General features: G+C 30.2%; 1 protein-coding gene across 1 annotated transcript in view; it reads left to right on the forward strand.

The window, feature by feature from the left end:
• Positions 1-17,120, forward strand: part of LOC135194645 (germ cell nuclear acidic protein-like) — a 48,593-nt gene that overhangs the window by 6,458 nt on the left and 25,015 nt on the right. The gene's annotated exons all lie outside the window — the stretch shown is intronic.

Here is a 17,120-nt window from a genome sequence, read left to right on the forward strand (position 1 = left end):
TGAACGAAATATTCAAACGTTAAATCTAACTTCAGAGTATCGATCTTAGATTATTTTTATTCTAATTTTGTCTTTATTTATTTTTCTACATATCGTTTTTGCTACTTAGGTATAACGTCATACCGATAATTAACTACGTATGAAAAAAGAAATCAGTTTTCAGATTATTGTAATTAGTATGAAGTAGGTTCGTTAATAATGAGTAAGAATTCACCTAATGCTGCGTAAAACAAAGATAAGTTGTGATAACTTGGTCGGCCTATTTTGATATGAGCTTGCTAATCAGAGTACGGCGGATGTATTTATAAGGTGCACCTTATAGCTCTACAACGAAATGATTATCAGGCAAAGTTCAAAAAAATGTTTGTTTATATAAATCTAAACTACTGTTTATTGACTGAACTGTTATTGTATTCAATAAACTTTATTTTTGCAGACCAATTATAATTATTGTTAATTGCAATTATTCGCTAATTAATCATTCTCTATTTGTGAGAGATGCTTTTATATTTATTTTGTTTAAGAGCAACTGAGATAACCAGTCTGAGGCTATTTTAGTATCGTTTCATTTATAAATTCGTTGTATAATTATTAAATGGTTTAGTCGTTCACGAATATTACAGAACTTAAAAAATATATTACAATCTACCTTTTACGTCGATCGAAAAAAACATTATTTTAAAAGTATATAAACATGCAAAGTTGAATGTTTTATACTGTATTTAATAAAACCCAGGATACAATGCAACATAAGGAAAGAATCAAAGTTTCACTAACAGGTTTTTTATTTTAGAAGTGTAATTATTCATGATGGCAATTAATAAAATCCGTTCGAAACAATATTGGGTTTTTAACTTAAATTGTGATGCTGCCTGGTAAATGCAGGCATCCTGATTAACAAATACATATTAAAGATAAGATACCCTGGCGTACGGACAGCACGAAGAGACGAATAAGAAAAAACAAATTGAACGCCTAGCGCTCCAGTCGGGTAAGGTAGCTAAACGTTTGCCATATAAAATTAAAAAAAAAGCAAACATCCTAAATTCTATACAATGACGGTCGTTCAAGCGTGACTTCACAACAGACATATAAGTAATTTATTTTGCATTTATAATGTATTTCCGATCAATATTTGTATAAAAATATATTTATTTTTTTTCATTTTCGGTTACAGCGTAATAAATTTGACTACAATATAGTATTTTATAAAAAATGTCCTTGACTTCGCCTCTTGCGTCAGGACAAACACATCAAGAATAGTAATTTAAACATACGGTCTGGATATTTTAACGCGATAACACCGTATACGGCTACTATCGTGTAAATACGACGGGACAATCAATAAAGTTAGGTCAATAATATAAATGCTATATACCCAGTTCTTAACGGATTATATTTGCTAGAGATAAAGAACAGATACCAAGAATTCGCTTATGATCGATTCTTAGAATAATATCTCAGCGTAAAGACCGAATGACCTTTTTTATGATATAGGTAGGCGGTCGTGCAGATGGGGTTAGATAATGCCGCTGTTAGAAATATTAACCATTCCTTACTTCGCCAATGCGCCACCAACCTTTGAAACGTAGATCCCTTATGCCCATAGTTACACTGGCCCACTCACCCCTTAAACTGGAACACAACAATACTGAGTACTGCAGTTTGGCGGTAGAATATCTGACTAGTGGGGAGTACCTACCCAGACGGGTTTGCACAAAACCCTACCAAGTAGACTGTATTCTAGTGCCAAAACGACCGTAAATGTTTTACAAATTTCGACTTTTCTGAACAAAGTGAAATAATAAATCGATATTCAATCTGGGGAAACGGATATGTAAGCAGATTTAATTAAATTCCGATTTAAGCTGATATGCTGTCATGGATATAAAATACCGCTGAACGAATTAAGTTTAAAATATTTTTAAATTTCACATCCCATCATCTTGACTATCGTTGCGTGGCTCCCGATTTAATCCTTAGCTGTATTTGAACCGCATTTGTTTCAATCATAAAACCGTAGTTCGCACACGTAGGGATTACAGTACTTATTTTTACTATTTATTTTGTGCACGCCTGTAACGAAAAACACATTTATTAAACCTGCACGTGTCTGATGAAAACTGCTTCATTAGTATCCACCAAAACGAATTGGAAAAGTGCGGTGGAATACGCTCCAAACGTACCCCTCAAACGACTTCAGCCCTTCAGGAGATATTATAACAGCTAACTCTTAAATCTCATTAGATAGTATAAAACAAAGTCGCCTTCCGCTGTCTGTCCCTATGTATGCTTAGATCTTTAAAATTAAACAACGGATTTTGATGCGGTTTTTTATAATAGATAGATTGATTCAAGAGGAAGGTTTATAATACTTGCACAATGTAGTAGAGAAACTCTGATAATTTTAGAGTTTTCTGAAGTGATGTCGTAAATAAACAAAAAGTCCGCGATGGTATACGTCTATCTACCATTACAATTGCTTGATTTTATTAAAAAAAAAATGTTTTTCACGTTTATATTATTTTACAACAGTAAAAAGGATATTATTTTATTTATAGTACATAATTATAAAAAAAACTATGTTGGTATATAATTTTATGGCAATTATATAATTATAATATACCTATCCAACAGAGTAGTTTACGTTTCCTCAGATGTGGTGTTAATTTTTTATGCGTCAGGTCTTATTTTTTTGCGTGTCACACTTACGTAATACTTAGAAACGATTCGATAACTATATAAACGTTTATTTTTGCTAACAAGGAATTCAATTCTGTAACAACTGGAGACTAAACTCACATAAGATTTTTTTAAGTATTGTATTGATATGAAACAATTGAAAAAAAAAAAATTATATTTAACAGTAAAAACATTTATACTAATATTGTAAATACGAATGTGTTCAAAATCTGGGTTTCTGTTTGTCCGTTGTTCTTTTATGGTCAAACCACCGTACCGAACCGAATTTGATAAAATTCAGTATGAAGCAAGCTTGAAATCCAGGGAAATACTTAGGCTACTTTTTTATATGTAACATTTGACGATCAATCTCTAAAAAGACGCGAGCGAAGCCGCAAGCGAAAAGTAGCTTGTAATACAGTTGTCGCCTAATAAAAGATATAATATGACACGGACAATATTGATGTAATCATCTAAGAACGTTTAGAAGTTCTGTGACATTGCCAAGGAGACCTCGTGACAGGCAAACGTACACACACGTCTCAACGTGCAAATAGGAGGATAAACATATTGGTGACACTTATAGACAAACGAATTAAAAGTTCATACTGTTCTATACTAATATTATAAATTTGAAAGTAATTCTGTGTGTGTGTCGCTACTCTTAAACGGCCCGACCGAATACAACCGAATTTGATGAGATTAGGTACGAAGCAGACTTTAACTACAAGATGGAAATAGGCTACTTTTTATCCCTAACACCTGACTACCACTATATAAGTCTTTCTCTTCTTTTTAGTATATAAGTCTTTCCTTGGAGTTCAAGCTTGCTTTATGGGAAATTCAGTTCAGTAGTTTGGCTGTGAAAGAGCAACAAAGAGAAATAGTTATATTCCTATTAATAATTTAAGTATATATGTTGATGAGCTAGACCAACCTTGGCGTTAAAAACGAAAAAGTAAAATGGCAGAATGCGTCCGGTAGATACGTTAGTGTTTAGCGATGGAAGATATTATCATCATTTTAAACGACTGTTACAAAAGTTAAATTAACGTTTTTATCAATTTAAATATTAATAAAGTCAATATCGCAATATTTTTAAATGTTTACAATGCGTAGTATATCACACAATTTTATGCTTAATTCAAGTAGGTCGTGTCTTATTGACATCGAACTCTAACTCAATATGTTGATATGATAACATGTCATAATACCCTAATTTTAACTGAATCATCTCATTACAAATACATACGTAACTAGATAATTGTTCTGTTATGCAGTGATATTCTGTTAGAACTCACTTTGTATTGACATACGAAATCGCATCGCGAAACGTTAGAAACCAACACACTATTTTGTTGCGTATGTACTTTAAATGCTATTATTATTACAAATGGTCGCTGATTGGTCGAAATTCGACCCTTATTATACATGTATAGGTTAATTTTTATTATTTAATTTTATTAATATGTAAATCGACATTAATTCGAATGATCATTTATGAGTTTTTTATTATAGAACAGCTCTAATGTATCCAAAAGTCGATTATAAATTCTGCATAGACAAATAACTGTTTAGTTTTATAAATTATTAGTCATCGTTAGTGGTCATATAAAAAAAACGCCTATTTTCTTCCTTGGAGTTCAAGCTTCTTCGCTTCATATCAAATTTCATCAAATTCAGTTCAGTAGTTTTGCCGTGCACGAGCAACGGACAGACAGAGTTACTTTCGCATTTATAATATTAGTATAGAATATATTTTTTGTAGAGAATCAATTTGAGTGCGTTTAAGGTTTTCATATATAATCTAGGTTCACGGCTGTTACGTCATTGACGTTTCACTTTTGTCACGCATTCGTTGCATCTGTTGTTTTGCAAAATGCATTGCATATAGGTACAGTTGACGAGTATTGTTGAATTCTTTAATGGGTAGTCACTAAGACCACTTACGTTATCTCCACTTTGATATCACTGTGCATGATGCACTAAACACATTTGATATTATAATACATTCAATTATAACTCTTAACTTAAAACAATACGAAATAAATTTGGATGTATAATTTGCGGCACGAACATATTTTGCAAAGTCGTAACTAGTGTTACCAGATGTTCTTATATTACTAGGACGTCCGGATTATGATAAATTCTTGAGTATTGATTTCATTTTTCAAGCATTTGCATTTTGTGATAGTTTAGTTTTATTTATCCTAATTATTATAATTCCTATGTTTGCTAACTTACTTTGGTATTACATGAAAAAAGATGCCTCGTATGTACAATAATTAATTAATTAAATATGCTTTAGTAATTTCTTTTAAAATATTTAAGCAGAAATATAACTTTAACCTCCACACATCTCACGTTTATGTCCCTTTAATTGGAGCATTGATCCTGGCAACCCTAGTCGTGACATCCCATTGCTTCTTGGAATCGGTGTATATATAAACAGTATCTATCTATTTATGTATACAGTTGTTTTGAGAACCAGTTTTGTTTATCTTAGAGGTTGGTGCGGTTTCATCGAGGTTTATGTTGAGACATTGGAAGCGTGGGCGATGCCGAACACGCAATAGTAATGTTTCGCGAGAGAATATCCTGTCTGATTTCTGGGTAGGGATTTCTGAGTCACGGCTGCACTGACCGCACGACTGTATTGTTGATTACTTATTGAAATTAGGTATTATTTACTGTATAAATGAGTTATTGGGCTTATTGTCATTTTATTTATTTTTAAAGGATATTTTGAATTTTTATCATGAAAATCGCGTGACGATTAATTATTTTTGGACGTAATCGTGGATATTGGTAGAAACATATAGTTTCAGTAAGGTGTCTCAACACGAGCGAGGGTAGTTCGTTTGCGTGAAAAGTTCATAGGTCGCATTATTTCACGTCGCAGTGACGTCAACTGGCAACCGAGATCATGAGGATCTTTTAACAAATGAATATTTATATTAATATACGAATTTTATTCTATGGACTTGTCTTGCGTTTCGCTTCTATCTTAACAGAGCTGAAACTTTGAGGCATTCAAAACCTAAAGTTGTTGCCTAGATGGAACGTATGAAAAAGTAATCGAAAATTCAGTCTCTACAGAGGCAGACATTTGTATGATATAATTTCCCGAGACCAATGAACGATTGTAAATATAAGATTATTATAAAATAAGGTAATAAGAATTAGACTATGGGATAGTCAACTTGGATCAAAAATCTTTATTTAAATTAATTAATGGAAATATAAATTCAAATAAGATTGGCATGAAACGGGAACATATATAAATTCTAGGATATGTTTATTTGAAAAGCTTTTGTCGTATTTTTGTATGAAAAAATGTTCAAATATCATTTGAACCTATTGTACATTTAGATACTTATCTAGAAATATTCAAGCTTTCGAATATAGTAAGTTAAAATATTTCGAAAGAATTCTTCCAAATATTTAAAATAGTAATTCTATAGTATATTATTACTATTTGAAATATACATTAAATATATTATTAAAATATGTTTAGTATACTAAATTTGTGTATAAAAAAAATTAAAATCATCATTGCGCTGTTAAACGTAGAATATTCGGGCAATTTACTATAAAATAAATACATACCTATAAAACATGAGCGTCCAAACGTTCTGCGCTACTGTTTGGATCATTCCTTAGAGTATTAGTGATTCATATTGTTAAGAGGTCGAAATAACAATAGCAACAGGAAATCACTTCTTTATTGCAAAGTCTAATGATAATAATTAACTTACCGGAGACTAGGTTTATAAATACCATTAACGGAGCGAAGATATGCAAAACATATTAAAAATAAATAAATCTTATTAAATGACGCAATATTCGTCTGATAAAGGATTTATGTTTATAACACTTATATTATACAAATAGAGTCTGTTGACAATTACTGTCACTATGAAAGTTTTAAATAACGAATTAAGGCTCCGATTTATCTTTTACCTGATTGTAATTTAGCAACAATTACCTAATGCTTTAATTTTTTGGAATTTCAAAACCTATGACAGGTTTTGTTTTGATTTCATTTCATTGTAATAGTAACTCATCTACATTCGACGCCAACATGAAACCTTATTTAAATGAAATCTTTAATGTCAAATAGGTCATTAGTTCAGCTAGAAATTAAGTTTGTCGATAACAATTTAATTTTGTTTATGTTTTACGTAATTTTTCTTTTCTCTAGTATCGCTCTCTAACAGACCAAAACAGTAACTTTTTTCCGCTCTTTAAAATTAATTCTTTGTAAAATTGTAACAATTTAGTAAATTGCAATCAAGATTCCACTTTAATTATCTGCACACGTACTGCTGGAGCTCTTAAAATATTGTCCCGAAATCACTGGGACAAAAATCGGCTTACGCTATTAATATATAAAGATTTGCGGACAAAATAAAAGTATATAATAATAATGTATTGGCGTAAAAAGCAAATGTATATATATATGAGGTTACGAAATAGGTAGACTGTAATTAAATTAAATTTTTAGCTATGTGCTCCACGTTTGTATTTACTACATGAACATAAACGTTACGTGTGATTTGGTACTTTATAAAGAGTGAAACTTATTATCCTTTATGGGTTAATTATATAAATTAAATATTAGATAAACTATGGATAACTTTTTTTAAATTTTTGCCGTGAAAAACAAAGGGAACAGCTGTTATTTATATTATCATTCAATGTCATTCGTTTCAAACTGTGCTTCGTTTGAATGGTTACGTCAAAACATGTTATGTACGACAAACGATTGGCTGGAAGCTCCCCGCTTATACGGATGAATGAAGCGTGTGGGATAACATAAAGACGTTAGGCATTTTCATCTAATAACATCGAAGATATAAAATTTTAATATTAAACATTTTTTATATTAGTTGATCGTACTTTTTTCCAATAATTATAAAAAACACTTATTAATTATGAGGTTTGAGAACATTTATTATAAAATTACTTATTTATAATTGGCACATTTAAAAAGTTTAACGATATAGTTATCCGTTAATTGCTCGGTTTATTCGGTAAATAAATATCCAACGTTTTTATGAAACCAGCCTATGAACTCTTTTGGGTTTTTTGTCAAAAATTGTCATTGTCTTCAGTTTTCAACATAAAGATTTATAAATAAATCATTCCTGCGTAAACTAGTCCATCGATTCTTGTTAGAATGCAAACAATATAAATAGTAATTAATCAAAAATTTAATTAATTTATGTAACATTCGATACTTTTGCAATCTATATCAAAAAACATAAAAAAATTATAATAGTAATAAAAAGTAAGACAATTATTGTTCTTCATAGTAAGGGTTGAGCGCCAGGCAATTTTTTTTTGTAGTCCAACAATTAATCAATTTTTGTTAGAATATGTACTGCAACACATCATTCAACAACATTCGACATCTTCAACACTGTCGCTCGGCGGCATTTTCAATCGCTCCTTTTGTCCGCGTTGTAGGTATTCATTGAACTAATTTATATACATCGTTTGTCCACGTTACCAATCATCCCAATCAATTACGCCAGCCCTGAGCTCGTTTTTAAACTGTTTAAATTTGATTTATACGACGGGCTCATGAAAATATTGCACCATGATTATTCGTTTCATACACTTTAACTTGCCGGGTCAAAGGCTATATTAATTTACTATTTATTACATTTACGACTTTTCGAGATGACTGTACCAGAGTTAACGCATTATGCGTTTTCGACATGCAGTGACACGGACATATATTGTAGTCACCTTTGTTGGATATTGCTATGCTTTAAGACGTTATGTATTCGTGTGCGTTACGATGTCAATGTGTGAAATGTGTTTGTTTTTAAATATCATGTCATGTCATGTCATGTAATTACATCGAATACATTGCTTCGATTAACTTATCAGTGCGTTATTATGACAACAAAAAGGTATATCGCCTTATTTGTTTAATTATAAAATAATAGTAATTACTTATTGATAACTAAGAGATCAAAACGGTCACAGTTAAGTCTTAAATCTGATATTTGATTCCATAATATTAAATTTGAATCTAATGTTTACTTCTATTGAAATTTAATATCTTGTACAAGAAACTAAATTACGTAATTTATGCAAAATGATAAACCATTCGATAGTATATAAAATTTGAGCTAAGGGTGCTTACACGGGCAAGAGAAAGTATATCCGACTGGCCGAAAAGACTCTAACTTGGCGCTGATTGCGATACTTTGATAGCAGGGCTTACTTGAAAAATATGAGTATAATTTGGTATGCGGCGAAGTGTCGAGAGGGCGTCATCGTCGGTCGAGACAAAACCCGGTCGGATCGGGGGCTAATTGAGCGAAGAATGGCCGCCACCCTCTTAGTATTCTGTCCGGCGAAGCCCGAGGAGCCGAGCGTTTTGAACATCAATCTCAATACTGCGAGGATGACGGCGCGGCGGAAAGCGCGCTCGCCGACAAGGAACCCCTCTTAGCGCCTTGACCGCTGCCTCTGTTCAGTTACGGGACACTTTGATTGATCCTTTTATTGCCAATAATACTATTGTTCCTATCACGATGTGCAATTATGTCTGTCAACCCTGTCGATGTTAGTTGTCTTAATCCTACTGTATAACGATATGGACATAGTATATTATAAATGTAAAAATTTAGGTAAAACGGATTAGTATGACTTAACACAGAGACCACATAGCACCTTCCCCCCAGTGAAAAAGTACACAGTAAATCAGACAGTTATACATTAATGTTATGATTTACTTAAGATTATATTTTAGATTCCGCAAGGAACGATATTAAACTTGCAAAACATAAGTGAAATTGCTTAACCGCTGATCCTGGGCTGTCCGTTGAATAACAATAGAAAATCCATTTCGGGTGTTCCGGATGACATGGACGCGCCATTAAAGTATGAATATATGTAATACATCTGATCCTTATTTTCAACTATTCTATAAATCTCCAAACCTAAGGCATAGAAAAATTATATATGAACCGACTGTTTCAACAAAAAGTTTAATATCAAATCGGGAGCCGTTCTGTATTTAGATTTTTTACAGACAAACTTAATTTTATCACAAAACAATCCATAGGAAATTTTCATTAGTTCAGAAATGACTTGATATTTTGGTAGCAGCTAAAACGTTGATATGAATTCATATAAAAGTTTCAAAATGCTTTTATTTTATTTCTACGTTTTAAAATAACATCAGGACGAAATAACTTTATACTCGCTTTTTGTCTGCTTTTTACATACAAGTTTTGCACGAAACAAAGTATGGTAAAATGCATTGTGTTTTTGAGAAAAACTTCATAATTTTGTGCCAGAGCGAGTAGAGCGATCGGCAGCGGATTACACGCTTGTTAACAGGATCATATATTTTTCATAATAAGGAATCTTCTTATCTAAGTCAGTAATATCATATAATTTGTTATTTTTCAAAATTACTTTAATAAGAAAATTAAAACTATATTGAAAATAACCATTACAATTATTAATTTAAGCTTATCTATAATCTTGTAATAATGGATTTATAAACACATTTAACAAGCATACTAAGAACATACTACAATTCGCGTAACAATGGACATTATAATAAAGCGCATGTCTTTTTTAAAAAATACCCGTTTTATGCATCGAATCTTTACCGCCGGTAGCTAAAGCGTCGAAACAAAGCGATCGAGACTTCCTCCTAAGACAAAAATGACTTAAATATCTCGAAAAGTCAAAAAGGGATTACGGGAAGCGTTAACAATGACTTTGAAAGCTGTAGGTACCTATTTACTTTTCGCCGTTCGCATGGAGTGGCAGTCAGTTCTCTCGCTTACATACATTTCATGAGCTATTACACACCGACCCAACGTGCAGATGTAATCAGAAATCTACATAAAGCTGATACAACAATTCGTCCAATACAGATTTTGTTTATGAAAAAATTTAATACTTTATAATTTTATTAAAAAAAAATAGTTTTGTCTGTGCTTTGATAGGCAGTCAGACCAAACGTTTTTTTGATATGGTTATGGTGTATATTTTAAACATAGTTGATTCAAAGAATACCTTATAAATGTATATATGATAAATGGTAATATTTAGTGTAGAGATACATAGGGTATATATATAAAAAAATATTATGATTCATATAAAAAGGATGAATCATATAAAAAGATATAATACTTAATAGATAATGTATCCAAAAATGTTGTAGTAATACATCGTACCTATGTATATACATTTAATCGATATTTCTGTTGAATATGTAGAAACTTTAGCTCACATAAATATATCTTTATTTTTTATTACTTTTGTTACAGTTATATAATTTAAAATTAATTAACATTTACGTTATTTTATTTATTTAAAAACATTTCGAAACGTATTATTATATTTCTTTAATAATTAATCACTATTGTCACTGATGTTCAAACTGTACGTTAAAAAATCTTTATTTTTTTGAAAGTATCAAAATAGTTTTGCAAATAATTTTCTCGTACTTTCAGCTCAAGTAAATAATGTTTAGTCACAAAACGACGGATCTAACTGTGAACTTGTGAAATTAGTCGGCTGCCTCTCGCAACGACAACGTAACATTACCAGATAAATTTTGTGATTTATTGTCGTTATACTTATGCTAAGATTTATATGAGTCTTAGTAATAACTTCATGAAATATACTACATTGTAGTCGTATAATTTGAAATTGAATATTTTAATCACATTGTTATATATTAATTTATTTCATTGTTTCAGAATTTATCATTTTCACATTATATCATCTCATTAAACATTGTTATATTATTATAAATATTAACGATAAAATTATAAGGGAAATTCCTTAATAAGGGATTTTTACTAAAAAATAATTTATGTGCCAAAAAGAGTTTAATAATGGTTTTCCCAATCTTATTATACGTCAAAGAAAAAAAATGTATATGACGCATAATTATATTACTTGTATTCCTCGTGTAATTGATCTAAGTGGGATTTTTTTGCTTATCCGTGATGGACACATATCCATTAATTATGGATCATTAATAAAATAGATTTTATGAGTAATTGCACATACGTATAATATATAACGTATATTTCTATATTATGAAATTAAAAATAAAGTTTAAATATAGATATTCATCTGAAATATTTGAGTGTACTTTCATTTGATCCTTTGATTATGGGGGAGACGAGACGTAAGATGATAAGTAAGTACTTCGGATGGATTAAGACTTCAGTTACAAAAGATCGAAAGTGCAGTTAAAAGTTCTGTACATAAATTATGTATTTCACATTATATTATATTCTTCGTCGGTCATTTGTTTAAGTGTCTCTATATTTAAATAGCTACAGAAAAGTCAAAAGCAAGTGACACTTTAGGTTCAATACACATGTAACTTATTTTTTTTACAAAAACTTGCATCGTGATATTACTATTAATAAATAAATGGTGACAACTGAAGTACAACATGCATTAAATTCATTTTAAAATAAAGGAACCGACATGTTTCCTCTTAGTATAAAATTAAATATTTGCATAGTTCTGATATTTGACTTATAACATAATATTATTACTTGCGTCGGTCAGTTAACTCTCACTAATGTAGCTAAGTTTCCTGTGGAAAAACAAAACAACTACCGTTGCTAGTTCAAATAGTCTAAAATATGTTCAGTGAGTTGTGTAATGAGAAACTCGGTTTCGAATTACGCGGAATTAATTGTTGTAATTTGTTTATAAAATACAAATACATGAGATTTATGCGTGTCATGTCAGTAGTCTGAATTTAAATTCAGTGAAACTACAAAGCTGAGCTCCTTATATAATATTATTATATACTAAAACCTCAGTAGTAGCATTTGTAGTAGTAGTGTTTTTCAGTAAATAATTTGACTGGTTGTGTCTTGCACATAGTGCATTCGAAAATTCGCTAACACTGTATCTACTCGATACAACTTAGCTTATATTCATTGTTGGCAACTGTTTGCGATTCTTCAGAAATTAATCTACAACGTTGAAAGAAAAATATTTAGCACTACAGCATATTGTTGACAACACAGAGGTTGCATTTGCCTTTTTCACATGGAGACGCAATTATAAGCTGACCAGTGTATGTCATCGTTGGTTTTATGCTGTACAGGATTCCTCAAGATGTTTTGGACGCCAAACACGAGATAAATTATAAACACAAATTAAGCACATACTAATTCTTTAATTCCGGGATTTAATCCGAAATCTTCAGACGTTTTCAACCCCTGGCACACCTCAGCTCAAAATGATAATGCATTTTATTATATTTTAACTGTGACAACACTGCAACTTGTACAAAAACCATTTTAATCTGATCCACCTTCAAAAATGTAGAATACTATCATCAATCAATGTGCTATGGACGCATTATAATAAATTGCGTCATCGATGTAAATATTCAATTTCACATTAACTATTGCGTTAAATGAATAGATTTTTGTACTCATAATTATATAAATATAAATTAATTATATGAATGAATAAATGCTAATAACAGAAGCATTTCATCAGCAGAAGTCCGATTTAAAATTGTATTGTTGATTTAGATAGCCCATTTATTGAGAATTGTTATAGATTATATAACAACATGCAATTTCATAATATTTTGCCGTGGAGCAGCGTAAACGAATAATAATCAAAACTTCTTGTCAAGAGATGAGATTTTTACAGCAGTGGAACCTGTAGATGCTGTTTTTGGCTATCATTGCTATTTGGTTTTTCATAAAGCTATAAGTGTAAAACGCACAAGTCTTATATAAATTAGTACTTTTAGTGTAATTTATGTAGTGTCGAGTGAACTATTTATACTTATATTTTCTTCTCGATTAAAAAACTATTTTATGTGCAGAATCACAATTGAAGGCGCGGGGAAATGACAATCTGTTTTTATTATAAGAACCGCAGCGAGCGTTGCAATTATTAAAAGATCATTATCAATTGCACGTTTCTAGAACTAGTTGTATCAGAGCTGTTACTAAAACCGAAATAAAAAGAAAAACCTGTGTATTGAATTTATAATACGAATGAAGTAAGAATGAATTTGCTTTTAAATTAAATATAGTTTTGAATGTCTTTAACAATATTACTGGGTTTTTAGTTAATTTCAATACATTTATATTTATCCTGGCCCAGATTTAAAGGACATCATCCGGGGCCACGGCCTTAGGGCGAAAGCCCTAAGAGCCAATACAATAGAGATTGATATAAAAAAAATTCAATTCTGACGAGTTAACAAATTCAATATAGTAGGTATATTTTTGTAATTTAATATATTATGATTGTTAAAATTATTAAAAATCAAACTCAAAAAACTTCATTTTGTAAAATTATTCTAACTATGGACTTCGATAACTATATGAATACTAAAATTAGGGAGAATGTTAAACAAAATATGGACGGAAAAATCAGAAAAATTATGTGTGAACATTTCTTTAATTATTAAGTAACGTTAAAGACTATAATTATAAAACCTGTGAAAGGTATAGAATGAATGGTATCTATGTTAAGCCAAATCCAGCCATCGCAATACGAGTTGATAATGTGCTTTAAATAACATTATCTACAAATAATCAAGTTATATCTCTTTTCGAAATAAATGTTGAAGTAGATTTAATTGTTAGACGTCAAGTATCGTTTGTGTTTAATCTAATTAGTATCAAATAAACTATTCAATTCCGTTCAATATAAACATTTATTTATCGTGAAATATATTCCTATGTTTAAACTAACTTTGTGTTTCGCACTAATTAAGTGGATAAACGAGAAATTTGTTTATACGCAATGAAGTGTGGATCAATGTTACAATCTTAGAATTTCACTGAAATTCTTATGCAAAGCATGCAATCATAGCAATGTACGACTACGAAGGGAATGTTTAACAATTGTTTATGAGCAGAGCGCTGTGACAAAGGACCCTCGGGTGACGTTGTGTGAGTTTTGAGATCTAGTTTTAAAAAATGTCTGCAAGCCTAACTCCGCCGCGACGTTCAGAACTTAGGAAGAGGATGAATGTTTTTATCTTACTAGGTTACGCTTGTTTATTAAGGTTAAACGATATACCGATGCGTTATATTAATGTGGTGTCATTTATAATTAAAGACGATTAAATCATCGTAATCTTGTTAAGGCATTACATTTTTTTATATTCTTATTATAATATTCTTTCAATATTTATGGGAAAATTACGTTATTGAACTATCTAAGAGTATGTAGTTCAGGAAGAATAAGCGTCTCTTTATATTATCATTTTGTAGTTTAAATAAAGTGAGTTCAGTAATTTTCACATTCGATTTCATTCTCATTAACTGGTAGAACTTTTGAGTATGAATTCCCATTTCGGCTATTTTAGTTGGTCGTTTATTAATTAAATTCGGTTTAAAGATTTTATTTAACAACAGCAATCTATACGTTTACTAACTTAACTTTATTGTATTGAAGATTGTGTAAGCATATTTTAAATTGTTTTAAAATAATATAAAATATAATTTACTTTTTGCAAATAATTACATTTTCTTTTATGTATTTTTTCCTTTCATTGTAGAAAATGTGTGAGCCATGTAATTATTTTCAGTAACAAGTATTGAACTGATTCTATTCTATGGTGTCTGACACCCGGTTTTAACATGTTCCATAATAAAGGCAGCCATAAAGCATAGGCTACATTATAACATCGCTTCAATTTGTATTTCATTAAAATAGTATTCATCTATTTTTAACCCAGGTACATACAGCTCGCTTCTCGTAAGTTTTAGATATATCTTTATGTAGGATTTATTTTATCATAATAGTTGTTTAAAGTATTGACATATGATACAAGTATTTTAACACTTAGAAACGGTTTGACCGTTGTAATAATATTTGAATGATCTCTATTTTGATAATTGACTTATAATTTTGATGCGTTAAATCTATGAAATGTGAAGAATGCCCAACTGAATAAAACTTCTTAACCAATAAACATAAAGCGAAGTTTCGTAGCGAACTATTTTTTTAGTAATTGGTATCGGTAATATCCTCTAAAGTATTCATCCGATTGATAAAAAATAAATAATTATAGTTTTTTTATGAATCTTTATGTACTTTTAAGAAAAATTAAAAGAATATTATTATTATTATATATAATTTTTCGTTTATTGCTCTTTCTATTGCTGAAGTACGTATCAGAATCCATTGAGTTGTATAGATAAAGTATGCCGAGATAATGACAGAAACAAGAAGCGAATTTGTTTTATGTCATAGAGAAAACTATATATTGAGACTACCGACGTGACGAGAGTGAATTTCATGTTGTATATTTGAATATTCATTATAATCATATCTCGTATCACTTGAAGTTTTACGACGACTTTTGAGAACGTTACTTAATGGTGATAACAAAGCCTCATGAAAATATATATGTATTTTAGTTACTATTTGTTAATTAGTTATTAATCTAATTTCATTATATACCTTAGCCTATAATATTCTGATATATTTTTTCGTAATATTTTATTACGGAAAAAATCTTCTGTTTTTGCAGTCAAGTTTTTTTTTTTAAATCTAGTATAATAATATTATTCGTATCACAATATATTTTGATCTCATAGACAAAACTATCGCATTTATCACTAAATGTGATTCACGACGACCTTGGTCCAGTTCAGATGAATTGACATAGAGTCTTATTTTTTTAAACCGCGCTAAAAATGGTATTCATCACAAAAATGTCTGAGGGGCACCCGTAAATGAGTCGCTAGAGCATACTTCATGTCTCTGTTTTTAATCTCTTATATTTTTATAAAGAAGTTATAGCAATTGTGTAAAAATGTCTATCGATATCTAAAATTAAAACACTGTAAGTCTATTACGAACTAATAAACATATTACCTAATACATACAAGATGTTTTGTATACAATAAAAGTTCAAGGTCATACTTGTTATAGCTATGCAAAGATAAATAGGGTGTAACAATAACTAAGTATATAGCGAGAATACGTGGTTTTATTATTTAGATCGCTTGGACTTCGTTCAAGGAGATACATCATTTACAAACTCATTAGAGCCTATCAATTTTCAGGATTAATATTTACCTTATAATAATTATTATTTCGCCAATTAGTAAGGCGGTAGGGAGCAACTTCGATGACGTTTCATGAACATACTAAATTATTATTTAAATTGTTAATATCGAAATATTAGTAATATTTTTAAAAGGATATATAATAAATTTTATATTATAGACAAGAAACTAAAGGAAAGAGAAAATGATTACGATTACGATTACAAAATAATTAAAATAAAAGTCCTTGCATGCAAATTCTTGTAATAATAGACAAGTATCAATCGACACATGCGAGGTTTTCCTACAACGCCGAGCACGAGATGAATTATAAAAATTAAGTTCTTGAAAATTCAGTGGTGATCCCGTGGTCCACGTGATCTGTTC

Source organism: Vanessa tameamea, chromosome Z (genome assembly GCF_037043105.1).
Source record: "Vanessa tameamea isolate UH-Manoa-2023 chromosome Z, ilVanTame1 primary haplotype, whole genome shotgun sequence".
Lineage (NCBI taxonomy): Eukaryota > Metazoa > Arthropoda > Insecta > Lepidoptera > Nymphalidae > Vanessa > Vanessa tameamea.